This window comes from Anomalospiza imberbis, chromosome 3 (genome assembly GCF_031753505.1).
Source record: "Anomalospiza imberbis isolate Cuckoo-Finch-1a 21T00152 chromosome 3, ASM3175350v1, whole genome shotgun sequence".
In the NCBI taxonomy this organism is placed as follows: domain Eukaryota; kingdom Metazoa; phylum Chordata; class Aves; order Passeriformes; family Viduidae; genus Anomalospiza; species Anomalospiza imberbis.
In genome coordinates, this window is record NC_089683.1 from 92,535,786 (window position 1) to 92,546,289 (window position 10,504).

The window sequence follows — 10,504 nt, forward strand, 5'->3', positions numbered from 1 at the left end:
CCAATACCTGCCTTGAGCTGTAAATAAGCTTGCAGTGATGAGTTCATTTTGGAGCCCTTCAGCAGCTCCTTTCTCTGCTTCAAGAGGGAAAAGTGATTCCACATTATTAGTTATATGTGTGGGACGGTATGTTTGGTTGTGCTGTAAGCACTGCATGTGAGCTGGAGTTTTGCCTTTTCCAAAGCTGCTTCTACCTCTACATGACATTATGTGATTTGAACTTATTATGAACATCCTTTATGAGAAGTGCTGGTGTGGGAATTTTAAATTAGCAGGAAGGGAAACTTCAGATCTGTAGCTTATTTTTGCTATACGTACAATCCCCTATGTCATTCCTAGACCTCCTACCCCAGATAGTTGCCTGACCACAAGGACCACCAGATATAGCTCCCAGAACAACTCCTTGCTGCTTTTACATTGGAGTAGCTAATGCCACAGGAGCAGGGTGGGATGGGAGCATCTGACTCCGGGCAGACAAGCACTTTCAGCAGGCACCTTCTCAGGCTGATCTGTGCTAGCATCCCAAACCTGGCATGAAAGCCTTGCCACTGAAACTTTGGCTAGCATTTATATGTATTTGTGGTTTGGTTTATATTTTTTTTTTTTTTTTGACAATCAAACCTTAAAGTGTTGCTGAGACCAAATGGCAATCCCCACCCCCCATCACCCAAGCTCTGTTTCTAGTTACAGCATTGGTCGGCTTCCCAGCATTTTCCTCCTGCACCAGCTCCTGCAGCTAAGAATAGCCCTGGTGATGCTGTGGAACAGGATGTGCAACCTGCTGGGCTTCCTGCATTTGTGCTCACATTGCTGGCCTGGGCTGAAGCCTGTCCTCATCTTCCCCTGGACTCACTGGGTGAATTTTTTAGATTTAATTTCTTGGATTAGGTTTGCTGTGGGTTGGCCCACACGTGTTCCAGTTGCATTCTGTGCTATAGGCTACTGCATTCTGCAGTATAGGCAAGACCTCAGCTGAGGGAGATACTCACTTGCTGCCAGTCTTTTGTGCTTTAGAGTGTGTCTGCTGAGTGTAAGTGGATGCTGCTGGCCTGCTGCAGACCTGGATTCAAGCTTCACTGCTTGGTTTGATGTTACTGTGTGATCCCTGTAGCTGAGGGTGCAGCGAGTACAGCACGGGGAGTCTGCAGGTAACTGGGTCACTGCTGCTCACCTGAGCTAGGTGCTCATACCCTAGTTCAGGAGTGAACAACACTCCTGCAGATAAATGCTGCATGTATTGCTATACCCTCAAGATTTTCTCACTAGGCAGCACTGACTGGAGACTCAGTCCATTGTTTTATCCTGTGCTGCCTTGGGCTCTCCTCCAGTCAGTTGCAGACAAGTACGTTTTTCCTTGAGAAAGGGATTATGTTAATTAGCAAAATCTGGGTGATGATTTTCACTTGTATTTTTGTGAGCATGTGGGAAGGTTCTGACCCAAGTGGATGGGGCTGATTCTGCATGCTTCCAGCTGAGTGTTAGGAGGGATTCAGCTTAAGTACTAGGTAAAATCTAGGCTCAAGTAATTAATCCTAAATATCCATACTGGCAGAGGCCTTAGGTTTCTGTGTCATGATAGTTTGAAGTGATTTTCTCTTCACATTGCTGTTCAAAAAGAAAAAAGGAAAGAACTGTGTTTAATTCTCACAAGAATTATTACCCAGCCTTGGTAGGTGTGTTTCCAGTTTGTTGAAAACCTCCCTGCATGCAGCAGCAGCACAGTGGAGACACTGACAAGTTAGTCGGCAAGTTATTGCTAAAAAGGAGGTGTTTGGTACATATGCTTGAGCTTGGAAGTGGAATGACACTTGGCACCATGATGTCCCAGTTATCTTTTTCTGAAGGAGTAGGAAAACTGCAGAACTAAATATTGAGTCAAGCTGCGTGGGCAGAGCTCCTGTGTCAGAGCTGCGCTGGCGTCACAGCCGCAGCATGACATCACGGGCCGTATGTGAAAAGCCCAGAGCATCACCCAAGCTCTATGTGTTATTGAAAACCTCAGTAACATTTATGGAAAACTTGCATGGTTTTTTGTTTTCCCTTTTCCCATTCCCTTAATGCTGACAAGTTTAGCCACACAGCTAAGGGCTGAGTGTGTGGAGCTCAACTGTCTTGCAACACTGTGTGCTGCTCTGAAAAAAAGGCGCCATTGAACCAAGTTTGAACTCTACTGTACTTGGTGTGCCCTTTCTAAAAGTGTCTACAAAAACAAGGTGATGTCAAAACAATGTTTCTCGATAGTAAGCTGGGGAGATACTCAAGTCTACAACTTCTGCAGTAGCTTTCTGTGATGCTCTTATTTGCTGTCCTCTTCCCAGAGAGTAATCGAGTTACTATTACTGCATGTGCATGCAATAATTTATGTGGCATGGAAAAACAGTAAGGCAGACACTGGAGTTCTTTAGATTTATTCTTTAAGAATAGAAAATCTGATCTACAAGATTTTTGCCAAAATTTCTTTCATCTCTGATAGTATCAAAAAGGCAGGTCACTTCTCCCATGGTGGTCACTCTGGTTAGTAGAAGCAAATGAAATTATGGCATCAATGGAGAAAGATGAGCAATGAAGTGTTGTGGGTTTTGATTCTGGAGTGGTTATATTTTCCCCCTCCTGCAGCTGCTTTAATGAGGGTAGTGGTTTTCTTTGGTTTTCCTCTATAGCTCTGCAGTGCTTAACAGCTTGTTACTGAGGGACCTACACCTGGAGTGCATGGAAATCCAAGTTAGTAAAAGACATGGAAAAATGTGTTTAAACAGATCATAGCTGAAGCTGAGACCTTAATCTTTCTGAGACAGAAGGTAGCCAGCACAGCCTCAGCTGTTCCATAAGGAAAAGTTAGTTTAACTCACTGCTAGAGAAATGGTGCAGAAAATCAGGTAACAGCAGTCTAGTTTCACACTCGAGCATATGAGGAGTAGCCTCTCTCGGCAAGAGACTGCAGCTTGGCAAAAATAATGTCTTTACATGGGGGTTTGTTGCTAGCAGTGGCTAAAATCCTGAAAGAGCAGTATTTCTTCAAATGACTTAAGGTAAAGTCAGATATGGAGGGTTCTTAGGCAACGCGAGAGTTCCCCTTTTGAAACAGTGGTTTGGAGAGAACAAGTCATTGGTCTGGGCTAGGACAAAAATTAAGCAAGATAAACAAGGATGGACTGCTGCCATCTTCCCCTTCCCCTTTATCTCTAAACCTTAACCTTAAACTGCAAATTTGAGGTTAATGCAGTGCAGTGTGTCTGCAACTGCTGAAACCAGCTATGTTTTAATAGAGTTTACTTATTTTGATGATGATGAAGGTTTGAAAGTTCCTCTAGGTAACAGAAATATTTCTATGCTTTTAAAGTTCAAATGCAAGTATTTTTTACTATTACTAATAATATTTTCAAATTAAATAATTAATTCTCCTGATAAAACATTTAATGAATTATTTACTTATTCTGTGTCCTTGTTTCTAATCCACAGAACATAGAAATAAACTTTATTTGCAAAAACCTGTCCAATTTTGCTAACATATTATTTTTCTTTAATATCAGCTAAAAAGAGAGGAAGTGTCAGTTCATAAAAAGGTGGAGCTAACCACACAATTTTGGTAGCAGGTCACTCGCTACTAACAAGTACTTCAACACTTTGCAGAGCTCTGAGTAGCTGTAGAATGTACTGTGGAAACAGGAACCACAGCAATAAATTGGGATGGAAAAATATTTGCTTGAACTTCAGGAAGAAGAAGCTGCTTTAGTGATACGTAAGAAAATGTATCTGTTCCTGAGTTGCATTTTGCCCTGTACTATACATAGCATTCCAAAAAACTAATCCTTCAAGATACTGGTGATATGATGGTGACTTCATTCCATAAATAGCAGATTAGATCCTGTCCTATGCAGTGATTTATCCAGCCCATTAAAGTATGGTAGGGGAGGAATGGAGAGCATGATAGATGCAATTCTGGACCGTACATCATTCAGCTACTCCTTCCAGTACATGTGATCCTTCTTTTAAATAATGTGACAGTTTGTTGGGGGTTTTACCCAAATATGACCATCCTACTTTTCAAACAACTTGGTTCTGACAGGAACTTTGTTCAGACAGATTCTTTTTGAAAGGAGATAACCAAATTGGCTTCAGGGTATCTTCTTGTGACAATGCCTTAAGGGGGCACATGCTGGCTGGCTGAGCCAGTGACATTGTGTTTTCCTCTGCTCAGTAAGAGTGCAAGACTCTGAACCAAGCTGGGCTGGATGGAGGATATTAAAGACCTAGAAATGTGGAATAATGTATTAAAGATAAGGTTAGATTAATTCTCAACACTTTAAGCCTTTGTTAAGAAAAGTTGGGCTCTTGGATTTTGATTTTGTTTGTTTGGTTTTGTTTGATTTTTTTTTTTAACTTTCTGTGACTAACCCCAAACAGAGTCACTCATAGGTACAGGAGGAAAACTTAATATTCATTGAAATTTCACTGAGGTGCTTTTTGGTAAGTCCAAGATGTTTACTAAGTAAATTGAATAGGATGGTAATGATTGTTACAGGACCCTTTAGAGCATGTTTTCCATTTCACTTTTCATCTCTGATAAGTAGATTATAAGAGTCTGCCTTTTACTGGGAACTCTGACAGGTGAAAAGCGCTCTCTGTTTGTAGCCTATGCAGGGCTCTGACCTCTGGCATGCTTTTCATCCCTCAAACTCTGCTAGGTAGTGCTTAAAGAAATACAAAGTACTCACCGAGACTAAAAAATGTGACCACGGTAGAAGCTGTGGTTCTCTGAAGGGTCTCATTTATCTCCATATGGACTTCAGTTTCCCCCAAAAGCTAAAATTTCAGTTTAAGAATGACCTCGGAAATAGAGGTGGGGGGTGGCTTGTAGAAATCTCAAGAAGTATCCAGCAGGACTACAGCTGTTCTAAGGAAAGAAGCCATCCTCTCTTGGATTGGACTGCAAACTGACCCAACCTGAGGGATGGAAAACCAGCAGTCTTCCTCAGAGAGTTCTGGATTGCTCCTGGCTGATCCTGGCTGTGCTGCACCAATTTTAGGGCCACAGCACATGGGAGAAGTGAGGGTATGACTGCCATGAGTGGGGACGTGCAGGCCAGGTAATCTGTGCTCTGAGCAGCTCCTGTCACAGAACACCCATCTACCAACAAATGCATGCACAGCACTTCCCACCCCTCAATGTTTGAAACTTCCCCTGTCTCTATAGGAAAGGTCTCCACATCCAGAGCATGTGTGGCATAGGTGTAAAGGGAGCAATGGGCTGGTGGAAAGGGCACCACCAGTGCTGTAACAACTCTGGTACTGGGCTGCCACTCCAGTTGTTCTGGGATTAACACTGACACTGAGTTTAGAATTGATTAATGAGTCTTGAAACTCAATTTATGCAAAAATAACGGCTTAAACCTGGTTATTTCTTGTTTCCTTGTGTACGTGGCTTTTCTAGGCTGTCTGCTTTTTCCACAGTAACTTCCAAGCCCTGTCTGGGCAGGGGTTGTTGTCTCCCAGCAAACCACTGATAACAGAGGTAGGTATCCTCCAGGCAGGGCTGCTGGATGCTTTCTAATCTAGCAATGAGGAAAAACACCCACCACGAGAGAGTTTGCAGTGCTTCACTAAATAACTAATTGATACTAAAGTCTCCAGGACTTCGGAATCACATGGACTCTGACTTTTCATGCAATGCTGTATAGTGTTTAGGTAAAAGGTTAAAACTATACCTACTCTAAAACAAATCTATACCATAACATGGAGGCAGAAAGACAGAAAGAATTAATAGTACTGCTTCCTCCTTTGATAGGAGTCAAGCTGAGACAGAGACTTTATAAATGTTTTCTTTTTAGTTTTTTCCTTTCACGTGACTTCTTGTTTGAAGGCTGGAAACAGACTTCTGTTAACTTTTGGTTATTAAAAATCAAAAAGCAGTCTTAGAAAGAAATCGGGGTCTGACAACCCAGCAGGGTAATGGGAAACTTAATAAATATCCTGTTGTTATAACATCTGTCATTTTAGCATTAACAAGCTCATGACTTTAGCTGTTGTATGATCACAGCTCCACTCTGCAGATTAAGGGAAAGGCTGCTAGACCTCTAAAGTAAAAGATTTCTGCCCATCAGGGTGCTTTAACCTCTCGTATCCTGAAGCAATTTATTTAAAGCAGCTTGAAAGTGATATAGAGACAGACTCCTGTGCAGGAGGGAGGGTCAATTAGGAGGGATAGAGAAGCACTTGGACTCAAGGATTTTCCTAATTTTGTTCTCTTTGACGTCCAGAAGAGCCAGAAAAAAACCAAAAAACAAGCAAGCCCAAAAGAATGCGATGGATTTTTGTGTTTTTTCTTAATTTGTTCCCACTTTGATTTTCTTAAAAGTTGTAGAGAGGAGATTTAAGATACTATCTTATTAAATAAATAAGCATCACTACAGCAAAGCTATGGTAGATGCCCATTGCTTGTAAGACAGTGTATATATATGTCAACCACAAACACAGAGTGGTATTTTGGTTCATTTAAAACAGGCCTATGTAAGAACCAGAGCAACTGCACAAATACTGAACTCCATGCAGCGTCTCTTGCCACCTGTTTCTGAGATTTCTTTAGCCTGTTGACTCATGTTTTTCTTTTCTGGAAGCTAAAGAAAATGCCTGCCATGCTGAAAATGCTCCTGGTTTGGTTTTAATCTCAGATGAAATTCATCCAGAACAGTTCCATGGTGATAATGTTTCTGACTTATTTATTTTTTGCTTTTATGTGTCAGGTGGTGAAATGAGAGCCCTCTATGATCTGCATGCAGCCAGTGCTTCCCTGGTACACAGCTTCTCATGCAGGCAGAAGCAGAGGGGCTGAAGGAAAGAAGTTGTCTTGGTGCTCATGAGGAGTCTGTAGTGTGCTGGGTGTGAGCAAGAGCTGTGGAGTTCAGCGGAGAGTAAATCCATCTTGTCCCAGATCGCTCAGTTGTCCTCCCTCATTGTCCTCTCTCAGGGCAAGGAAGCACCACATCCAAGTCACAGCCACCTCCAGGACTGCTGTCAGTCTACAGAAGTATCACAAAAGTATGGTGGATCTCATTGTCTCACAGGACATAAGGATAAACCACCATGCTCTCATGCTGTTTAGATGCTTCTAAAAAGCCCAGAGGCATCAGTAGCACTCCTAAGTGCTTCCAAGCTCCTGTGTACTTTAGACAAGTGATCTTTCATAGAATTTAGGATCCTTAAAGCACATTTGTTTGCTTTAGACAGGACTGAGATTGTCTTGAAAATGCTATTATTCTGTTTGGGGAAAAAAATCTTATGTCTACAGCAGAGATGCCATCTCATGTGGCAAGACTGGGAGCCCAGACATGATCTGGGGCACTGGGGCACCCAAAGCCCTTGCTCGGGTCTTTCATAAGCAGATGGTTTACTTTGTGTTCTTTCAATTTCTATTCCTTTTAGTGATGCTAATGCAAGAAGAGGAATCCATACACTCCCCAAAATTTTGAAAATACCAGCACAAACATTGCTGTAGCCGGTGGTGGTTTCACTGCAGAGACAGCCTTGAGGGATGATGACTTTTTGTTTTGTAAAACATTTTAACTTCCTGAAATAGTTATTAAAAAAAAACTGACTCCAAACCACGTTCCGTTTTGAAATACTTTTGTAAGTGAAATTACACGTTCAAGTTCTCACAGTGTTTTAGTAGAACAAAACATTTGGACCCCAGTAGCTTTTGCGAAAGGCTTTTAGCGCTGCTACATCTAGAAAGTCTGTTTTTGCATGGGGCTAATTAGAGCTCGTAAAAGAATAAGAGAAATTAAACCAAACAATGCAGTTCAACTGCAGTGTTAAATGCAGATAAATGTTGAACCAAATAATTATCCAAAGCTTTTGGAAAGGGATAATCAATAAGGCTGAGAAAAGACAGTACCTTTTTTTTTTAATAAATAGTAGTATGGCTTGATGAGAACACAACAAATTGTTCCCTGTAAAAGAACTGACAGGTTAGTCCACATTTCTTCTTTTCAATGTACGGGTGGCATATATCATAACATAACCTTATGTTATTTTTTTTTTCCTTTAAAACCAGGCAAAAAATTAGAATAATCAAAGCCTTGAGGAACGCCTACCCTGTCTCCAGAGGCGGGTGGCTAACACCGCCGGAGGCGCTGATTTACATCCTGCTCACTCCAGCTAAGAGGCTGCTGGGAAGAGCAGAGGCCGGCTGCGTGTCGGGGAGCGGGGCTGCGCCGGCATCTTGCTCTCCCCCTGATGCCAGCACAACCTTGTTGACATTTCAGTCTCTCACTCTGCCGATGCCCGGGCTTGAGGGAGCGGCTGCAGCACTGCAGTCCTCATGCTTGGCCTCAGTCTTTGTGCGTGGCCGTAGTCACCTTGCCTGGCTGCACTCCTCGTGCCCAGCTGTGCCGGGATGGCCATGGATGGGTGCCAGGGACAGATTACAGAGGCCTGGCTGCCGGTGCAGGGGGACACCCCGCCCTTATCTCACCCAGCGGCCCGGCACCACCTGCCTCTCTCTCCCCGGGGCCTGAGGCGGCGCGGCGGCTCGCCAGCCCTCACGGCAATTCCCTGAGCCCTCCAGCACCGCTCACTCGCCCAGGAGGTTTTATCCCAGCCCCAATGCCAGGGAGTGGCCAGGCCACTGCCCGCAGGATCAGCCCCACTTTCTCCTGCAGGTGAGCCCCTGTCTGGAGCTGCCCCACAGCTGCCCCAGAAGGTGCCGGTGACTCTGTGCCTGAGCACGGGACACCGAGGAAGCCAGCGCGAGGGGTTTTGTGGCAAATGGAGCGACAGGGAGGCTTGCCACAGGGCCACTGCAGCACCCCAGTGAGGAGAGCGATTGCCCTCAGGCTATTAAAATGCGATTTGCTGAAAGGAAACCGCTCCGGCCGCACGCACCCAACTGCAGCGTCCAAGCAGCGCTGGAATCGCCGCCACCCCGTTAGCAGGGAAATCCATCTTTTACAAGAGCCACAATGGACCATTAGCTTTTAACCAGGTTTTAGGGGTGGGGAACAGCCTTCCTGTTGGGCAAACCCTAAGAAGGAAATAACTGGCTCCAAACATCCAGGGGCGGTGGGGAGTTGAGAGCCGAGTTAGCTCTGAACTCCGCAGCTTGAGCTCGCTGGTACAATGCAGCCAGCTCCTGCGCGTGGATGAGCCGGTGGCGGAGCCGCAGGGAGCTGCCCTTATTTATTTGTTCCTACGGCACAGGCAGAGACAAGGGCCCTGTTTTATGTTCCCCTGCAGGAAGGTGATAAAGTGCCCGGGAGCTGCTGGAATCCATTCTCCACTAAATTCAAAGGAAAAGGCCATTTTTTGTGCCTTGGAAGCTTGTGAGGGCTGAGGGATGCTGGAAGGCATTGAAAAGTGAGGCAGCACATCGCACACTAGCATGGAAGGAAGCCACCGGAGCAATTTTTCTGGTTTGTTTTGTTGCTTGTTCATTTTTTCCCCTCAATGATTTTTACTCTGCCTGTGGCTAAGCAATCAATATCTCTTTGCCGACAATAAATATTCCAGGCTTTTAAATGATGATGTATTCCAGGGTGAAACAAATTAGGTGCATTATTGCTGCCCTCTTGTACTCAAACTAATTCTGTGGGTCCAAATGGAAATGGCTTCAGCTGTCAGCTCTGTTGCTGATCTCTCTTCTTTCACTGAGATGAACAGAAATTCAGGAGAGCTGTGCGAGTAGCTCCGCAGGCTGAATCCATCAGGCAGATGCATGCAGCTGAGCATGAGCCTGCCTGGAGCATTGCAGCGCCCTTGTTTCCCTCGGCAGGAGGCTGCAGAGCTGGATTGGTGTGTCAAGCACAGCCCAAGCTGAACAGCATCGGCCCGAAGGCTGACCCTGGGGTGCCACACCAGCAGGGACTTCTGCTCTGACCTCTTGGTGCAGTGGCTGGTCAAGGAGTGTTTCCCAAGGACCAGCTACTAAAAGCAATCCTTCCCTTTTGATAGCCACCCAGGGAGCCAGGTGGGAACCTTTTTGGAGCCCTGAAAAGTCTGTCAAGGCTGTGACAGGAACCAATCCTACTCCCATGTGTCTAAGGGAGAGCAAATCAACTTAATTAGGCACCAAGGAAGCAATCTGATTTGCTTCTGAAGTGGAGTTGGATGATTTGTGCAAATAAATTGTTACAGAATATATTATTCTCTTTGGTTTCCTATACTGTTTTGCTGAGGTGGTGGAGGGACTGTGTAGCCACTCCTGCTGTGTTTCTCCCATGGCATCAGTGCTGCTTGAACCCTCTAGCAGAGAAACTTTATAGGACAGTTCAGGGAATGTCTGACTCAATTTCCCACCTACTGCTACAAGAGCTCTTGCTCTGAAGGATTCAGATGACAGTGGAAGATGGAGGGGCAAAGACACTGAGCATTTTTGCTAGGAGACAATATTGCATAATAAAACACAGCTGGTCAGAGCAGATGGATGCCTCATGTCAGTGACCATCAGCCCCAATCCCTTATCCCCCAGAACTGTCACCCCCAGGTCCTAGCTCCCTGTTTATTAGGGGGA

The 10,504-nt window shown here is 44.6% G+C and overlaps 2 long non-coding RNA genes across 4 annotated transcripts; both read left to right on the forward strand.

Annotated features, from left to right (window-relative positions):
- Positions 1–632: 632 nt before the first annotated feature.
- Positions 633–7,121, forward strand: LOC137471422 (uncharacterized). 2 transcript variants are annotated; one of them, XR_010997595.1, is made up of 3 exons: positions 633–2,213; positions 2,661–2,834; positions 6,741–7,121. It is a non-coding gene; the product is annotated as an uncharacterized lncRNA (long non-coding RNA). The 2 variants fall into 2 exon arrangements; XR_010997594.1 differs by lacking the exon at positions 633–2,213 and having other exon boundaries at positions 2,551–2,834.
- Positions 7,122–8,512: 1,391 nt separating this feature from the next.
- LOC137471423 (uncharacterized) lies at positions 8,513–9,516 on the forward strand. Of its 2 annotated transcripts, none has more exons than XR_010997596.1 (2): positions 8,513–8,980; positions 9,232–9,516. It is a non-coding gene; the product is annotated as an uncharacterized lncRNA (long non-coding RNA). The 2 variants fall into 2 exon arrangements; XR_010997597.1 differs by having other exon boundaries at positions 8,513–8,657.
- The last annotated feature ends 988 nt before the right edge of the window (positions 9,517–10,504 follow it).